Here is a 19497-nt window from a genome sequence, read left to right on the forward strand (position 1 = left end):
AATGCATCTGCTTGCCCAGTTGCTTCCATGGATTTTCTGGGAAGTTGGAGAGCTTCATTTTGGTCCAATCCCAAATGATAACATCTGTATTGGCAGGGTGGAGAAGTAAAATATTTTTTTTTTGTTTGCCTGCAGCTGTTGGAAGCATCTCTGAGCTTCCTCTTATTTTCTAAGGAGAAAACTACAGGTGCAGGAGATTTAGACTCTGCAGCTTTGTGACCACAGGCTATTTATTATCATTGCAAAGCAAAGAAAGAAACTGTTTACTTTTTATTTAATTACAGTATATTCCCACAATACTTTAATGGGAGCTCACACTAAATCTCTGTGGTAATTTTCTCTGCCTCTTCGGGCTCAAGACCTTATGAAGATTTTGGAGATTTGTTTCAAAATCCATTCTCTTGTGGACTTGTAGGGGTTTTGTGATGACAATTGCTGCACTAATTCTTACTCGCTGCACCATGTGCTAATTAGTTTTGAAAACAATTTTGCACTTTACTGGAAAAATAAAAAAGCAATTGTTTTAGTTGCATTAGAAAATAGGGTGGACAGGAATTGTGACTGAAGGTTTGTCCATGACACTTAGAGGAACATGTGCGTGATGCATTTCTGTTATGTGGTCAAAACAATGTACCCTCTTTTAATTCAACAGCAGCAACAACAAAACAAAAATAAAAGCCAAATCCCTTGGGTGATGCTTTGTGTGTCATGACTTTCCTAACTGATAACACTGGTGTTAGTATTGCAACAATACTAACAGGTTTATATTTATCATCAATTCTGTTTCATGGTTCTGCTCATTTGTCAGATAATATCCAGAACACAAACTACTATTCAGTTGAAAACAGCAATAAAATAACCGCATAGCTTCCTCCTGCCTTTTAATTAACCAAAGAAAAGGCTCTGGTTGGAATACAGGTAATTCTGGCTAAGGAATAAAGATGAAACATTTAACTACCCCATTAGATAACCTCAACCCAAAGGCACATGAAACTGAGTGAAAGTAGGGGGAAGCACAGGGAAAATTTAAAGTGGAAGTTAGCTGAAAAAGAGAAGTGTGTGGGCTGAGTCCAGAGGAGCAAAATTGGTAACTATAGTTTGGGAGAGTGGGGACTTTAGGGTTCTATTGCTATGGTGAGATCTTCTGTTCTTAATACTTAGAGATCAAAAGGTTTCAAGGAGAGTTAAAGAGAGCTCAGAAATCCTCCTGGGTTATTCTGGACTAAGGTCCAGTGAAGTCTGTGAAAGTGCTTGTGTTTTCTCTTTCAGAAGGACACCCAAAATATTTCTTCTTACAAAACCTGTCCATGGCACATAAAAAGAAAGCATGCAATTAACTGTGAATAGCCAGCTGTTGGAAGTAAACCTGGAGAATAATGATTTACAGGAGTGAATGACAGCCAACCCACTGCTTGTCTCCTATCTTTTATGCTTGGGCCTTAATGTCAAAAATGTCATCAGACCACCTAACCTGAGCTCAGTCATCCAGCTCTTCTTACTAAGCTTGTAAATTCCATCTGATCAGCCAGTTTTGTCACATTGCTCTGATTTAGCTGCTAACTTCTTCAAAAGAAAATCTTTCCTGCAGAGAAAAAAAACATACAAAGATTTCTTGTGCCATTTTTTGAGTGATCAGCTGCTCTGGGAACTTCTTTCCTTTTAGTAAAATTCAGTTAATCCAATACCCCTTAGGAAGGGCACATCCATTCCTAAGTCATGCATCTGAAGTGCTGCAGATATTAACAATGGCTGACCCAGTCCTTTTCTATTAAGATCACCTTCCAATGCATTTTTTTCCCCTCAGTTCTGTAAAAAGACTCATGTTTTACCAATGTTACATGATTTGTGTGGTTCATTGCTCACACCTGCAATATGAGACCTTCTCCATTTGCTGCAGGTGAAGCTGAGTTGCTGGCTGAATTAGCCAGTTCCCTGAAGAAGATAAAACCTGAAGGAAGAGGGTGAGTTGAAAGTGGTTGTGGTCTCTCTGTAGGAAGAAGGTGTCCTTTTGATATGGTTGTTAAAGGTATTTTTTCAGGAGCCTGCTGGGGCAAGAGAAGAGAAATCTGGATGTTGGCTGAAGTGGTCATGTGTCTGAAGATTAGGTATGTAAGTGTATTGTAGTTCTGACTATTCTTAGTGTCTGTGATTTCTGAAAATGTAGCAGCTGTTTGGTTGAATGGCATCTATGTGTGTGTATATATATATATAAAAGCCTTGATTAGCTGATAGTGGTGAACTACAGCTAATTCATCATTAGTCTTGAGGAAAATTGGGTACAAGCTCTTGCTATGGGATCCCTTTGAAGGGCTGGTTTGGGAGTTCTTTATATTCTGTGTCAAAATAGTAATCAGCAGAACTCCAGATATGGGTGTAGGCTTCCTACCCTGCTGAACAAAGGAGATCTAGTTCACTTCTTTCCTTAAAACAGTAACTTCTGCAGAAGGTGTGGTATTGCTTTAGGTCACATTTAGTGGAGGCTAATCCTCTTGCAGGAGATGTTGATGCCTGTAACAGGGCTCTAGGCAAATGTGGCAGAGACTTGGAGCATTGCTTTTTGTTTGTTTCTTAATGTGCAAGAGATTCTGTAACTAAAATCTATTTGTCTCCAGGTGCTCTTCATGGTCTATTTAATGCAAGCATTTTCTTTTTACATTAGTGCTTGCTTCTCTGCACAGTTCCAAATAATGATTAAAACCTGCAGTGACTCAAGGCTTTTCTCTGGGAAAAAACCCAACTAATTCTAGTAAGAATGTTTACACTAAGATTCTCTGAAGTAGTTCTGAGTCTTTCAGTAAAATGAAACTGTGGAGGAGATCATGTGCTTTACCCAAAACTGTGCAGGCTGTCATCCAGGATTAGATGTTTTGAATCCTCCTTTTAGGAGGGTGCATTGGTGCTTCTGGAAAGAAATGTTGGATTTTTAATAAGAGTAATGAGTAAAATTGTTTACCTGCAAAGCACATGACAGGAATGTCATAGGAACTTCTCCTCTCCCACATCCTTTTCTTCTCTGTGCCTGGGGTTGGTGACAGGAGCTGCAGAAATTCTATCCAGAGGTGTAAGCCTTACTTTCACTATACCTTGGTGCAACTGCTGGATTTGTACTTCAATTGTGATTGAAATGTTTGCTTGGAAGACAAAAGATGCTGGAAGATGTAGAGTGAAATCTGACCTGGAGATTAACACAGTTCCTTGTTATATGCTATGCCCTGAATTTGGCAGGCTGAAACTGATTCTGGTTTCAGAGTAAGGGCTGTAAAAGCAAATCAAGTTAAGCTTTATAGGACATGATGAGCAAAGAATGTATCAAAGTTCTTTTCAAGAAGGTAGAATTCATTTAGTGCAGACTGCTTAATTAGTGATGGCTATTCAGTGATAGAAAGTCTGTAGTATAATAGAGGTACAGATTTTGTATTTTGTGCTGTTAATTGTTTTTTCTCTCTCATATGTTAAATGACACTTTGCTTTCTTGTCAAGGTGTTTCTGAATCAGGAATTCATAACCAACTTAACCATCTGTTTTACTGGCATACTGGTTATAGTAGCAGCCAGAGGTTTTTGCTCAAGTGAAGTATGAGGAACCAGGACTTGTACCCAAGCTTTAGTTTAGGGAACTGTAATAGGCATCTTTCATATCAATTCAATTTGAATTTTCAGACTATTTACAGATGAAAGGTGATATATTAAATAGTGGGTACAACACATGCATTTGCACTCCTCTGTAACCTTCAGAGCAGGCAGTGGATTACTGCAACACAGAGCCAAGTCCTGATGTAGTGTTCTCTGCAGGTGGTGATAAATGGAGTGTATTACTCAGCAGGGAGTGGGTCTTCCTCAAAGAGTTGAAGGATGATGCAGGGAGAGTGGAGGGAAATAAGGCTTTTTTGGTGTGTGTATGTGGTAAGGCTGCTTTTAGTCTAGTACACAGTAAATGGTCTCAAAAAATAAATCAAAAATCTCAGCCTTATGCCCAATTTCAGGAAAATGCTGTGCTAGACTAAGTAGGAAAAATGAGGTGTTGGAAGGGTGAGGTTGACTGAATGGAATAACTGTATGAGTAATATATTGTTTTGGTTTCTAACAAACACTGCTGTGTGAATAATGGTCTTTCACTGGATGAAGACCTTATTCAGCAGCCCAGCTTTGAGAAGTTGAGCAAACAGGTAAATGCTCAGCAATGCCTATAAACAAGTGTGCTGCAGGGAGAAGTCAATGAGGCTGGCTGTTGGACCTGCACAGGAAGTTTGGCAGATATTCACATATGAAGAGAGGGGGCTTGCAGGGCTGCTGGGGGACATTTCCTCCCAGATCTCTGTAAAGGCTCTCACTGCAACTTCTGCACTATCTTTATTTTCTTACATTCTATCCCCCCCACAGTCCTGCCCACTGTGGGGGGATAGAATGTAAGAAAATAGTGCAGAAGGCAGTCTCACACCTGAGGAGTTGCAGCTGTGCTAATCACCAAAGATTAGGAACAGGCCTGCCCTTAATGGGCCACAGCTGTGTCCAATAAGGATGAGTGCTACAAAAGAGTGGGTTGGCTGTGCTGTGAAGGGAGTTGGAGTTTGTTGGCTGGGCGGCGCAGATGGTGGAGTCAGTGCTGTGAGGAGCTGCACGTGAGAAATCGCTGAGAAGGTATGGAACTTTTGAAATAAGTTGACAACATCCCACACTGTGGGTCTGTACCTGTTCTGGTTTATCTACATGGCATCTGTGTAGCTGCTTCCATCTGATCATCTTCATGCTCTTTCACAAAGAGGGAGGAATGGAAGAGTTTTTTTCCCTTTCCAGTGGATTACTCCATATTTTACTCTTAAAATATAGGTTAAAGCATTTTGAAATATTTTACTGATCCTTTTCTAAGGAGTGTAAGGCACCAACTGGCATATGAAAAACTTACTGGTGGTGACCCACAAAGCCTGGCTGAACAGGAGAAGACACCATCTGTAAAAGTATCTCCAAATGTAGTGTTGGCTCTTGGTTGAAATGTGAATCTCTGTTCCAGTGCATTTAGACAGCTCAAGCCCCAACACAATGGTGACTTACTGGTATCCACCCTGCATGTGCTTCTTGAGACTGCCAGGCTCAAATGAGTGCCCCCAAAGTGGCTGGGGAATTCTGGGCACAAATTCTGCTCAGGCATGTCCAGATATGCATTGTTAAACTCCAGTGTTTCAAAACTGTCCCCAGTGCTCACAAAAAAAAAAGTTCTCCTTAGGGTGCTATGTATTGCTGTAGGCATTCAGGCCATTCCAAAGACAAGTGAAGTCTTGAAAGTCTGACTGGGACAATACAAACACCCACATTGGCTTTATGGCTTTGGTGCTAAGAAATATCTGTTCTTTCTGCTCTTTTTGAATTCCAAGGTGCAGCATTGCTCTATAGGATTATTTTTATCTTGAACAGTCATTTTCATTGTGGGAGATGCCCATACTGAAAGCAGATGTGACAGTTGCCTGCAAGCTGTTGGAGCCCTTTGCAAGAGAACTATTATGGATTTCTTTCCCTTTGTAAAAGGTGCTGTGTTAAGGATGCATCATGTACCCTGTCACACAAAGCCCATGAAGTGACTCATGAGAGCTCTGCTCTGACCTGCTGGGCTAAAGAAATGTGAAAATAAGTAATTGTGCTCTGTGATGTTTTTTATTTTATTTCAAATCAGCCTGCCCTGTTAATTTCCTTTCCTTGTTTTTTGAGTCTGTGCTATTCTGTTTCTCATCTGGAATTTCTCTTATGCAACTCCAAGCTTCAGATTTACAGTTCAGATTTGTGTGTCTTTGGGACCCTTAAGATTTCTGGTAGTTGATTGTGTTTTGAGGAAATGAAAAATCTGCTTGAATACAAGTCCTCTGTCCTCCCTTTTGTTGTTTTCATGCCTTAAAAATGTGTTTGCTTGACTTTGAGAGCAGCTTGTGCTTGTTCATTTTTTAGTCTCTTTCATCCGTTTCACAAGTGATCCACTGTTATTGAGATACTCTGAAGGCAGGGCCCTGGGGCATGTGGTTTTTAATGTATGACAAAACCTTACTGTGTGTTTAGGGGAGTTATGCACTTTAAAGAAGTTAAAGAACTTCAGGCTGGTGTGGTGCCTCTGTGGGAAGGAATAAGATGAAGGGGCACTGAAGCACTTTTTGGAAGGTGATCAGGAATTCTGTCCTGATACCTGGCAGTATTGAGTGCATGGGATTTTGCTGTGAAGGTCAGGGATGATGTTTAAAGTGCTTTGACTACTCCTGACAATGCAGCTCTGTCTGAGGAGAGGTGATCACCTCTGGAACAGTCTGGATGTGTCTGGGTCAGCCCTGGGTCCTGCCCAACTTGTCTCAGTAGGGTCTGCAGGCAGGGGGGACAGATCCCTTCCCAGGTACTTCAACACTTTTTGTGTTGGCTTGCTAAAAAGCTGAGGGGATTCAGTGTGGAGCATGTTCAGGGGTTGTGTGGATGTGCTCCCCACATTTAAATGGCATTAAAGCTCATGGTCTGGGTGTTCAGTAAGAAGTTGTAATAAGAACTTCTGAGTCTGGGCTGAGGGAGTTCTGGTAGAATTTTCTCATGCTGACTGTCTTGGTTTTGACCCTGGTTGTATGGGTGTGTTACAGATGTTCAACAACACAGCACCAGTATCTTGTTTGCAGTCTTGCTTCTGCTGTTCTCTAACTGGTCTCAATCATATCACTGAATAGAGGATTTTTTTTCCCTTTTGCCTCCTGAAGTGACTGGAAGCACCTGCTCAAGTCTATTTACCACTATAGGTAGAACTTGGGGAAAAAAAAAGGCAAACTTTCATTTTATTTTCTACCCTTCAGTATGAGAAATTGGCCAATGGACTATGTTCTGAAAAGCCTATTTGTCTTTCCTTATTTTAACCTGCCTCATGAGGAGTTTAGGTACTTGTCTCTTGTGAGCTAAGCAATGTGACTCAACATTAAGCAACTTAGAAAACATTGTGTTTCAGCCTAGCCTACAGTGAGTAGAAAACTGATGGGGCTTCTTAATTTTTAAGAAAGCAATTGTCATGAGAGGTAGCCCTTGCTGCTTGGCCAGGGGATTGGTCTTTACTTGTTTTCATCAAAACACTCAGACTTTCTGAATAATGTCCTGAAGGGAAATGGTTCTTGGCAAAGGAGTTCTTAATTACATTCTATTTCAAATTTATTTTACATTCTGGTCTTTAGCAAGCAAGTGTAATGGGTTACTTCTGAGAAACTGGCATTGTGGCCTGCCCCCTGGGGACTTCTGGGGCGGCACAGAGAATTACAGCTGTTATTAAACTTCTTGCAGTAATCACAAATTGAAAACACAAGAAGCCAGGAAAAGTGTCTTGCAATTATCTTTGAGTCACAAACTTGCAGCAGTGCCTAATTCACCTCTAAATTAGAAAGGAGATGTTCTAGTGCTGAGAAACATGCCTGCATATTTTACTGACATGATGAATTGCTCAGATGCTTTCAATCTACTGTCATTTAGTGTTGACATTATCTGCATTCAGTATTTTAATTAGTACAAACAAAAATTAGGTAACAATGGTGAAGTCTTCATCAAGAATGAATCAGTATCTGTTTATATACCTTACTAGGATCAAATGGGAAATAGTGTAGGGATTACTTAATAACCTCTGAAAGAGGATACAAAAGCCCTTCAGTTTGTATATATGTACTAATAAGCCTGGTGATGATGCAAAATGTAAATAATGGATGTAGTAATGGACTTGTCTTGAGCAACTCCTTTCTGTTGGTGGGAATACTTCTTTCTGGCAGCTGGATCATGAGCATAACTGCTGTACCTTCCCCCTTTGGATGCTGCAGCTATCCATGGAAAACAGTTCATTCTCCAAGGGCAGTTGTGGTTCTGGAGATCAGCATTGTTTTCTGGTAGAAGGTCACCTGGGTCCAGAGGGGGAGCTTGAATTTTCTGGCAGGGTCACCTGGGCTGTTCCCAGAAAATCTCTGTGCTTGGCAGGGGTGGCGCATCTCGGGCTCCTCTCTGGGAATGCGGTGTGGGAACGGAGGCTCTGGTGAGGGCAGAGCTTTGGCTCTGGCTCCAACCCTTGCTGTGTCAGCAGCAGAGCCCCTGTGGGGTGCTGGGCTCAGCCTGGAGGCTCCAGAGCTTGGGTGAGCTCTGCTGTGAGCTGCAAGGTGATGTTGGATGAGAAGGACAGCCCTGCTTCGGACAAATGCCCCTGAGGCTCAGCATATTGACCCATCCTTACATGAGGATATTTAGAATAACTCCAAAACCTGAACACCAGCAGCTCTGCTTTCACCTGAACTGATGTGAAGCTATCAAGCCTCATGGGAGAGTTTCCTGCTTTTGTGTGTCTGGAAAAACCATTCCCTGCTGTCCTTGGATTGTCACTCTTTAATTTCTGCTCCATGTATGGTGTTGATGAAAGCTTCCCAAACAGAAAATGGCTTCTGACATTGAAAAATGTACAACTCCCTTGTTGTCACTCTGAAACTCTGCTGCCAGTCTGTGTGCTCTGTCCCTGCATCAAACTAAGTTTTGGAGTAGCCTTCCTCTGAATTTTGTCAGCCCTGTGAATTGCTGGCACCAAAAGAAAATTCCTGTTTCTTGCAATAAGCACAATGTTTATACTTATGTGGTGGTCAGGGACACTTTAATAAAAACTTACTTTGGAAATCACTGCTGAATTAGGCAAATTTGTGTGTTTGCTGACAACTGTAGTGCAGAATCATTAATGCCTTTTGTGAGTTACTTCTTTAGGGTACGGGATTTACTTCTCAAGAAAAAAAATAGGAATAATAGTAATTACCAATTCCCTGGGCAACATCTAATTTCAAGCCTGGATTTCAGTGTATAAAAAAATACCTGAATAAATCTTTAGATGTACTCTGGGAGGACTCTGCCTATTAGAGTAATTTAAAATATAAGAAATAATAATTAATGCTTTCATCCTTTTAGCAAAACACCGCATGCCCATTAACTAATTACTCTCCTGCCTGCTGATATTAAACTTAATGCTGAAACATTGCATTCATATTCACAGCTGCCATTTTGGTCTAGAAATAATTGTAATAATGCACACATAGAATTGTAAAGCACCTGCATTTTTCCACACAGTACTGAGATTTAGTTATTGAGTACATGTGAAGAAGGGATTTGGGGTAAATAACTCTGAAAGCCTTGATTAAAGTGTATAGTAGTTCTTCTACAAAACAAATATTTTCATGCCCTCAGTGTTTTAGGTCAGGCTGTGGCACTTGATGCTTTTATTTGCTCTCTCCAATTTGACTACTTTCCAGGCAAAATTTCAGACTATTTTTCTGCTAGAATTTTCCTACTGATAGAGCCTAAGGTAAGCTCTGCTGATCCCAGAGCAGCCTGGGGTTCTTTTCTATGGCTCTCTGATATCTAATAAGACATGAATTTCCCTCCTAAAGCTTTTCATAGCTCAGTTGCTTGTATCCCCTTCCCTCTGGGTAGATTTTGGAGTCATCACACCTGAATGCTCCATAGCAAGTTTTTTACAACCCCAAGATGCACTCTTGAGTCTCCTACCCTTCTTGAGGCAAGAACTCCCTTCAGTTTGCAGGAATTCCTGGGGAGAGTTGCTTGGCTCATCCTTGTGGGTTTCTAATGGGATCACTGGGCTGCTGAATTTCCTCTGTCTGGAAAATAACTTTGGGCTTCTTGGTGTGCTCTGGGTCTCCCTGATGTTACCAGCCAGCTTCTGATCCCAGCTTGGGTTCCAAAGCACCTGCTGTATGGAAGGGAGGGCAGGACTGGTGGTGTCTGCATTAAAGTTCCGCTCCATGGAGATCCCTCACTTTGAGTTGTCTGAGCTGTAGGGCTCTGCAGTGACCAGTGGAGAGAAAGGACAGTGGCTTTTTTGGGGCTTAATTTCTCCCTTTTTGCTTCACTGAAATCCCCCCAAATATGGGGTCCCTTTTAATACAAAATGCCATGGGAAAGAAGTCTTCTTTCTGGAAGCTCATCTCTAATGTCAGCTTCTAAGGTGGCATTTATTTTTGTCCATGTTACAGGACTTTTCAGGTGGAAAAACTTAATTTCTCTGAGCTGCATTGGATCTGTCATGCCAGGCACTGATCAATAATGGCATTTTAAGGGTCCCTCTAGCACTGCATCCTGACTCTGGCAAAGGGCTGAGTGAATGCTTAGGGAAGAGGAATTAATTGCCTTTGGTGTCCCCCTCTCCTCTGTCCCTCAACCCAGAGACTTTCCAGAGCTGGGAATGATTTCTTTCTACATTAATCAGTAAAATCCTCTTGACGTAATTTCTAGGGACGCTTGGTAACTTCAGCATATTTTTTCCAAGAAGGAATATCTTGCACCCTAAACCTGAACAGCTCTTAGCTTGTTAGGTCAAATTAATTTGTTTATTTAATACAATTATTTTTAATCCTTATCCTGTTGCAACAAAAACTACAGAGTTGGAAGATAAACAGATCAGCCAAGTCCTGAGGCCATTATTTCTGCAAAGGTAGTAACCTGCTATTGTGGCTATTGAGTAAAACCATGGTAGAAGAGTATTTCTTTTCATCATGGAATATCCTGGGAGTCTGTAGAGCAGAGGTCATAGAGGCTGAGTGTCTTCCCAGGTTCTTTCCATCTTCCTGGCATAAAACTCCTATTGAACTGGACAGACAGATAAGGAAGGTTGTGTCCAGGCCTTGGGCTGGGTCTGGGAGAGCACATCCCCCTTCCCCAGGCAGGAGACACAGGGACTGACACATGCTTGCATGGAGAGTACTGGAAAAACCAAAAGTGATACTGATGCAAGGTGTTTCTTGATTAAGACATGTCAGTTTTGAAGGTAAAGAAACTGGGGAAAAATTGAGTTGGGTCTGGTACAGCAGACTCTCTTAAAAAAAGAAGTCAATCTTGCTGTGTGAGCTGACACAAAGTTCTGGTGTCGAGGCAGTGCTGTGCAGTGGCAGAACACCCCTGCACACATCTGAATCTTGCTCCTTAGCATGTGCCTGTTGCTGTGATGAGTGGCACCCCTCTCTCAGTACACTGAGGGACCTGCATTTGGCTCTGCTGCTGCAGCACTCTTGTTCCTGCGTCCTGCAGCCCAGTGGTTTCTACTTTTTGCATTTTGTGTGCTTGTTTTCCAGCTTCCAAGGGCTCAGTATGCTCCCTTGTTTTGCTCCTCTTGTTCACCCAGGCTGCTCTCAGTAGGCTGCTGGGCTCCTGTACAGCCCAGACAGAGCCACAGGACTCTCCTGGGCCACTGAGCTGTCCCTCCACTCTTTTCCTCTGTGCAAGCAGCAGCTCACTGCAGAAATCTGCACAGTTCTTCAGTATCCCCCACAAGGTAGGCAAGAATACCTCCCTCCTCCAGGAGGAATGAGCAGAACGTGCTTGGGTTAGTGCTGCAGAGCTCTTTGGGTCTGTTTTGGTCTCACTCAGCAGTGTGGCTCACTGCAGGAACAGACAGTTCTTTCCTTGAACTACTGGTGGGATTCTGAGGAAAGCTAAAAAGTTGAAGAAATGTAAAAGAGAGCTTTTAAGAAGTTATTTCTGTTACTTGTTTTCCTGTTTAATAGGAAAAAAAAATTCTTTTCTCAATCCTTAGTAAAATTGTTATTGGGGCAGTGGATTGAGGACCACATTTGAATATTTGCTTTCTTCCTGAGCTGCAGCACTTTTTGACACTAATAGAATGTCTGGTTGTTTTGGTGCTTTGGCTTTTCTTCTGAGTGGCAGAGCAGAATTGTCATCAGAAGCCCTGGGTTGAGGGCATGTGTAACCTGATGGAAATGACAAGTAACAGACCACTTCAGGTGGAGCCTGATTGTCTAAGACCTTTTAAATCAAAGCAGAGAAAATAACTGGGGTGCTTTTTCCTTTCATCCTCTATCTTGGAGGCATAAATATTCAGGGATATTTTTTTTTTTCTCTTAAATACTATTTTTTTCTTGGCCCAGCACAGGGATTGATTTTCTAATCTGGTTTACTTCTAACTACTCTGAAGTATTCTCATTCCAAGGAAGGCTTGGGTGATTCTTACACTTTGCTTATTATCTAGCACTGTTACAAAACGTTTTCTTGTGGGCTTTTGGACTGAGTTCTATGGGTTCCAAGCAGGAAACTTGTTGGTAAAAACAGGAGATGTGTCTGCATGCATTATGTTTGTAAGAGTGTCTTGATGTACATTTAGTGCTCTAATAATGTGAAAATAAATATGAACTTTGTAAACATATTTTCTATTTATAAATAAGTATTGAAGCCTATTGGTTTCCATGTTGCTTTAGTTATAATTTAGTGTAACTTTGGGCAGCTTCTGTACTAGGGCAATATTTCCTACTCTGTTTTGGAGTTTCCTCCAGACTCACCAAGATCTGAGCCAGGCTAAGAAAAGCTGTGTACATTGTGATGAAGCTTCCATGATGAGGATTTGGAGATGCCCTTGTGTTGAGAAGATGCACCCAGGATTTGAACGAAGCTCTGGTGATCCCTTTGGCAATGCTTTGTCATCAGGAAAATTCCCTGTCTCTTTGTGACAGAATCAGTTGCATTTTTCCCATCAAACCCACTTTTTTCACTTAGCTGACCTGCCTCTGTGTTTTGTGTGGCTTGGTTTAGTCAGAGACCTTTTCCTTCCAGCTGAGAATGGACGAATCATTTGTCAGCTGCTGCCATGCTTCTTTTCACTCAACTTGAAATGAAGCAGCTGCCTCTGGAGCTGATGGGATTTCCTGTGTGTGGAAATCTTGAGTGCAGCATTTTAATGCAGGCCTTAGGCTTTGACTGGCAGGAAATAAATTGGAAAGGGAGGTTGAGGTTTCTTGTGGAGCTGTGGGGATGGCCATGGGGACTGCTGAGCTCTGCCACCTGGTAGCACAGCAGGGGCTCTGCTGCAGGTGCTGCCTTATGGCTCACTCGTTGGGTTTGCTCATTAGTTACAGTTTAGTGAGATGCTTGAGATGCAGCACAGTGGGAATGGAGGGCAGATGAAGGGCTGCTCAGATTGATTTTGGAGACAACTGCAAGCATCTCTTCCTGTCTCTTTCCCTCCCTCCCTCCCTCCCATCTCTTGCTCCCCTGAAAATAGAATTGTTTGTGGAGAGGTGTTTGAGTTTGCAATGAGTGAGGAGGAAACGCCTTAGCAGGGGGACTCAGTAAAAGTTGATGTAGAATCCATATTAAGTGGTATTATATCAGTTGCTCAAATAAAGGAAAAGACAGAAAAGTTAAGGAATAAGACAAACCAGCAGTGCATCAGTTTCTCTCTGAGCTGGGTAGAGATTGCTATTGTCTTATGGGATAATGCACTACCCTGTCCAAGAGAGATTTGTGAGGCTCCGTGGCTGTCACTTTTTCCCAACAAAATGTGGGGAGGAAAAGTCATTATCTGCCACTCAAACCCTGGACTGAGTTCTAGTCACAGCCATGCTCATGGGGGGAAAATTCAGATTTATTATTATTACTATTATTATTTGTGTGTGTGTATGTAAAATATACCTCTCCTGAATTGCAATATCCATCATGAGGTGGAATAAGGCAGTATTATTAAAAAAATCTTTCGTTTGTAAGATGAAATAATTAAATCCCTGAATTTGAAACACTGTCATTTCTCTTTGTGGGCAAATTAATCATGAAGCTTGAAATAAATATTTTAAAACAATTTTATTAGTCAAACATTATCAAAACAAGTAATCTTAATGCTGCTTCATTTAAATATATTGTTTTCAAAGATTTTCTTTCATCAAAAACCCCAAAATAGTTAATGAGAAACTCTGCTCTGCCTGTGTGAAGTTTGATGGGTTAGTGAGGGAGGCAGTCAGCCCCTGGGGATTTGATTCTATACAGAAATGGATAACTTGTGTTCTCTGCTGTTATTTAGGATTTAATTAGTAGGCAGAAAAGGCTTTTTCTCCCTCCAGATCCCCTCACCCTGCCCCAGTTTTTCACTGATTATGCAAGTCAGAATCTGAGAAAACAAGTTGTCTAGGTGATGTGCAGTATAACGGATTTACAAACTTATTCAGGTCCATCAATAATGACTTTTTTAAGGCTTTAGAGTTCCTTCATAATAGGGTTGGAAAAGATAATACTGTGCTTTCCCTGACTGAAGCAATAATTGTCCTGGCTGCTCTGTCTGCTAAAGTTAATTTCTTCCCTGGTGTAAGTGGCAGCAGGGAGAACAACAGGCAGAGACTAATGCCTTTAGAATGTGCTGCAGGCTGGGAGTGTCAGGAGCAGCTCAGGGATTGGGCTGTACTGGGAGAAAAATTGATTGGTCCTGGTGAATTTGATGTTTCGGGAACAAGCAGAGAAGCCTGAGTGTGTGCAGATGTTTGACCAGCATTGTGTGTTTCCCTGATTTAATCTAAAGCATTTCTGATGCTAGGTACAGATGCAGTCCATCATGGGCATTGTACTTGGCCTTAAAATAGCAGGAATTGTGCACCTTGGTGTTGTGCTGAATGCAGGCCCCGGTGAGTGGGTTGACAAACAGCTGCCCAAATCAGACTGCTGGGCTCAGGCAGGGACAACCTGAACAGTAAAAAAGAGTGGCTGAGGCAGCCTGAGCTGCAGCACTGCTCCTCTTGCTGCACACACACTGCTGCCCTGCTGAGGGATGTAGTTCTGCCCCTTAGACAGAAAATGTGTAATTGCAAACTGGTGTGAGTCTTCTAAATAATCTTTGTAGGGTTTTGCCATGTTGCCCCATAGTTCTGGCTTCACTAGACATTCTGAGGTGGAAAATGACTTTGCAGACTGGCAGATGTACCAATTCTATCTGTACCAATTCCATTCCTCTTGGCTTAGCTGGGATTGCATCTCCAGGCCTGCAGGGAGGGTTCTTTTGCTTTCTGACCCTTTAAATTAAAGGGGAAGGGGAAAATAACCAACAGTCTCTTGGTTGCAGAGAGGAGCCTGTAGTAGCTTCTAGCCTGCTGTTTCTGTATGCACATAGAGCAGCAGAAATTGTCAGAGGATAAAAATACTGGAGTAGAAATTAGGAGAAACTGTACAAAACATAATTATCACCCTTATCCTGCAAACTCTCCTGAGCTTGTGAAATGGCCTCTGAGTTAGTCAGCACAGCTCACTTCCGTAGCTGTCCTACGTGTTATTGTTCTTTAAATTTCAACCAAAATGTCAGAAAATTGCTTCTTCCTGTGACTTCTGGAGCTCCTGCCTCTGATCATGTGAGCAGTTTGCAGTGCTCAAGGCAAGTAATTAAGCAGCACTTCTGGGTGCCTAGTGAGAACCTCCTGGAATATTGCAGTGATGACAGAGCTAAATGAAAATGATGTTCTAAAATAAGTGATTGATGTGTGAGACTGCAGCGAAACAACATCAGGAAGAAACAGATGCTGGGATAACAAAACCCACAAGTAGTGGGTGGGAGAGTAAAAAAAGAGGACTGGAAGGGTACAAAATAACAGAAATTTCTTAGTAGAATACAAGAAAAAAGATAATTGATGGTGATCAATGGTGATGGTGATCAAGAAAAAAGAAAATTGATGATGATACACAAGGTGAAGGGGGAAAAGGACAAGATGATTTGCCAGTGCAACAAAAGTAACATTAAGAATCTGCTACTCCTGGGAACTAAATAAGGCTTTTAGACATTAAGGATGCAAAAAGAATGTAGAAGGAAGAAGAGTGAGAAAAGAGCGAGTTAAGTGCTATAAGATACTGCTATAAATTAGTTAGACATATTCAAAAGTCATGGGGTCATAAAGACCAAGAAGTGTTTCTCTATGAAATTTAGATGTGCCTCAATTGACTTACTTCAGCAGGCTAAAGTTATTCACTTTTGTGGCATTAAGAAGTGGAAGTTGGGGTTTGATCTTCATCAGGTTGAAACTGATGTGTCCTGAAGAAGAGATGAGCAGAGCAGTGTCCTGATATCCCTGGGGTGGAGATATTCAGTCACACTTGGAAGTTCTTGGGGCATTTCCAGCATGAAAAGGAGTAAGGACCCACCTTACAAGCAGATCAGGATGTGCAGGGATAAAAATGGGTCACAGAAATGTGGCTTGGGCACCAGATTGCTGCCTAGAATAGGATGCCATGTAGGGGTCCTCAAGTGCACAGAATAATCTGTCTGTAGAGAACTTGAGTTCTCTGCTGGAAGTGGTGAAGAACATTGGCTTCTTAGAATTCTTGTGTTGACTTTGACCCCTGAAAGGTTCATTTATAGTGGTGGGGACTGAACACTCTGCTACCTGTAATCTCAAGTAGTTGAGTGGATCACTTTATTCTGACTACTATGAACATGAAGAATTAATCTGAAAAAAAGTAACAGTTCAGCTTGTAACTGGATGACATATTTTGGCAGAAAAACCCCCAAATCTCTTTTGTCAGAGCTGACAAGTACGTTTTTCTGCAAAAATGTAGGGAAACAAAGCAAAATTTTTCCAGATCCCATCAATAGCTCAGCTGGATTATACAAAAGCTTTGTAAAAGATATGTAAAAACTCAAATCACATAAAGGAAAGGAGAATTTCTTTTGGTCATAATTTTTTTTGGCCTGATTTAAGTTTGTAGGCAATGGAAAATGCCATTTTGACTCTGGCAGAATTTGCATGAATTTAAGTGACTAGATATCTTTAAGACAAAGTGCCTGACAAATCAGACTATTGATAACAGACCTGAAGCATTTACTGAAGGTTTTTTTGGACCAAGGTGATCTTTTGTCTTAAGTTTTTGGAAAAGTCTTGGGATGATTGCAATAGATGCCAGTCATACATAAGAAAAAGGAAATGTTGGTAATTTTACTAGACTTTGAATTTCAGTTAATTGTGTTCTGCCACTAACTTTTTAATACTGCGCTTCAAGTCTGAGACACTCTTACTGGAGTCTTGGGTGCTATTTCTTCTTCTCATGAGGAATAAGATTAATTATCCCAGTAGCATTGAAAAGGACTCATTAAATTGGTTGGTGTAGCAAACCATGCCTTTGTGCAAATACTTGAGATAATGCCTGTATGCCAGATTCTAGTCAAAAATCTGAAAATAGAGTTAACTAATTGGTATTTGTACATTGTTGGTCATGGTCAGGTGAAATTTGGGAATGCCTGAGGTTTTTGGGAGATACTGATATAACTTTCAGAGTGCTCTAGACAAATGCTGCAGGTATGCTGGGGGAAAAGGATGCTGTTGGGCTTGACAAAGCAGCTGAAAGACATTAATTTGAGGGCCAAGTCTTGCAAGTATTTTATTTGTCTGAATTTGATTAATTAAAAAATGCCTTGCAAAAAAATAGAATTATTAGCTTTGGAGGATATTTGGAAATAGTTTTTTCTGCTTGTGGTTAAGTTGTGAATATTTTTCTTGCTTTTCTTTTCCAAAAATGGTCTTTCTCTTAATTATTGGAATTTTAAAAAGGAGGAATCAAACACAAAATACATGCTGCTGATATTGCAAGGAGTGAGCTCCATCTATTTAAATGTCATGGAGACTCTTTCTGTCCTTGAGCCACAAAATATTTGAGCAAATAAATCACACTAACTCAGCTCAACAAACCTGTGCTGATGTGGCACTGAGGCTGACACAAAGGAGGGTTTGTAAAGGCCATAAACATCAGTCTATCTGTGTCAGCCTCTGTGAACTCTCTCCACTCTGAGACTGCTTTTCTACCCCAAAGACCTGGGAAATGTTTTTGACTTGGAGTCACAATAGGAGCAGTTAGGAGTACCTAACCCTTCCCTTTTTTGTGAAACCCTTGCAGCCCATCACTGGAAAATCACATCCTTAGGGGAAAAGAGTCTGCCTGAAGTGGGATGTCCTGTGTGAGCTTTCTGTTGCTGTCTGGCCCTTGCCTTGGGAATGCTGCTCTAGCTGGAGCAGTTCAGCTCAGTTCCTATAACCCTACTGCAAGCCTTTATCCTCTGAATGTTGCTACAGTTTTCCCCCCTTTCTTGGATTTAACAAATCCCCTCATTTAAATGTTTCATTTAGGAGCTTTGTCATGTGGCAATGAGACACTTCTGTGGCTTTATGGAGGAGAAATGCAGTTGAGAAGAGAACCACAGTGTCAACAACAACACCCAATATAAAACCATAATCAGTATCCCATAATTACTGTACTCCTTCATCCCAGCAATGATTGTGTTGTATTCCAGAACCTCAGGAAATGAAGCTTTCAATAATTCATTCTGGTTTTTGGGCTTCCTTTTGGGATGAGAAAGCAGTTTCTAATTGCTCTGTGTGTCTATGGCAAGGTTTCAGGTGCTGCTCATCTCCAGTCAGCTGCTGCTCAGAGGGGGCATTACTGCCTCAAGGTGACAACCTGCTCTATGATCCTGTCCCAGTTCCTGCAGCTGGTGGCATTTATTCTTTTCCTGCTCTGCTTCTCACTCCGTGGCCACTGTCCCACTGTCCACTCCATCACTTTTCCCACCCTGTCTCTCAGGTTCCCTTCCTGCAGCAGAGTGGTACCAAAACAATTCCCAAGGACTTTCTGCAGCTTTCCTTTTGAGTTCCAAAGTGACAATCTTTCCTTCCACACTAAAAATAAAGCCTTTTTACTTTGGATCTCTGCTTCTGCTTTCCAGTGTATGAATTGATAGTTGTCCTGATTAGAAAAGAGAAATGCAAACCCCACAAACAGAAGCAGTGGCTGGTGTTCTCCATTTGCTGTACCTTTTGCCTGGGATCCTTCTACCCAGAGATGCTATCTAAAAGTGACTCTTCTTTGTTACATCATCCAAGCTGATTCAATTTCTCCCTGACTAGATAGAGTCTGATTTTTCTCTGCTGCTTCTTCCACTATCACACTTTATAGAGGGGGAGAGTGCAGGGTCCGTGGAGAATTTAAAAAATACAATTTGAGAAAATGCTCTGCTTATTATCTCATCCTCATCTTTTGTTCTCTGAGTAGAAAAAGCTTTTTCCCTGCCTCTTATATGTGGATATAAGAGTATGAAAATAAGTGCAGGTACTTGATGTCAATTATAGTCATACTATTTAAATGCAAATTCTGTTTTTGTCAGGCTGATCCAATAAGATGAATAGAGGGCATTTATGTAAATAAGCATATTGTAATAAGAAAATGAAGTATTTGTAATTTTGGTTGTTAGCATTTTCTCTTTCTCCCAGAGGATGAGTTGACTAGGTTTTTAGGAACACAGGTGAGGGATGGGAGTGGCACTTGACATTCAGTGTTTGGGATAAAATTGTATTGAGGCTGCAGACTGAAACAAATCAGCTTCATTAGAAGCCCAGCAAAAGAAATGGTGTGCAATTTCTCATTAGCAGGATGCAAACAGGAAAACTGTAGGGAAGCAATTTAATGTCAACCTTCAGAGACATGAAATAGATGATTTTTAGCGTATAATAACATTTTACTTTTTTTAGAGCTGGGATATTTTTCCCCCTCTTTGGATATTTATTATTAATATACCCACTAACAGACATGTGAATAAAATCATTCTTATACTAATTACCTGTGTATACCAAGCAAACTACTTTCATACTGGATGATAAAATTAACTTTAGTGTTTGCATCACTAATGAAATATCAAGAAACTTTAAATGTTGAGGTTGACTTT

This window comes from Melozone crissalis, unplaced genomic scaffold, assembly GCF_028551555.1.
Source record: "Melozone crissalis strain CALT ecotype California unplaced genomic scaffold, PUWL_Pcris_2 ptg000019l_1, whole genome shotgun sequence".
Classification (NCBI taxonomy): Eukaryota; Metazoa; Chordata; class Aves; order Passeriformes; family Passerellidae; genus Melozone; species Melozone crissalis.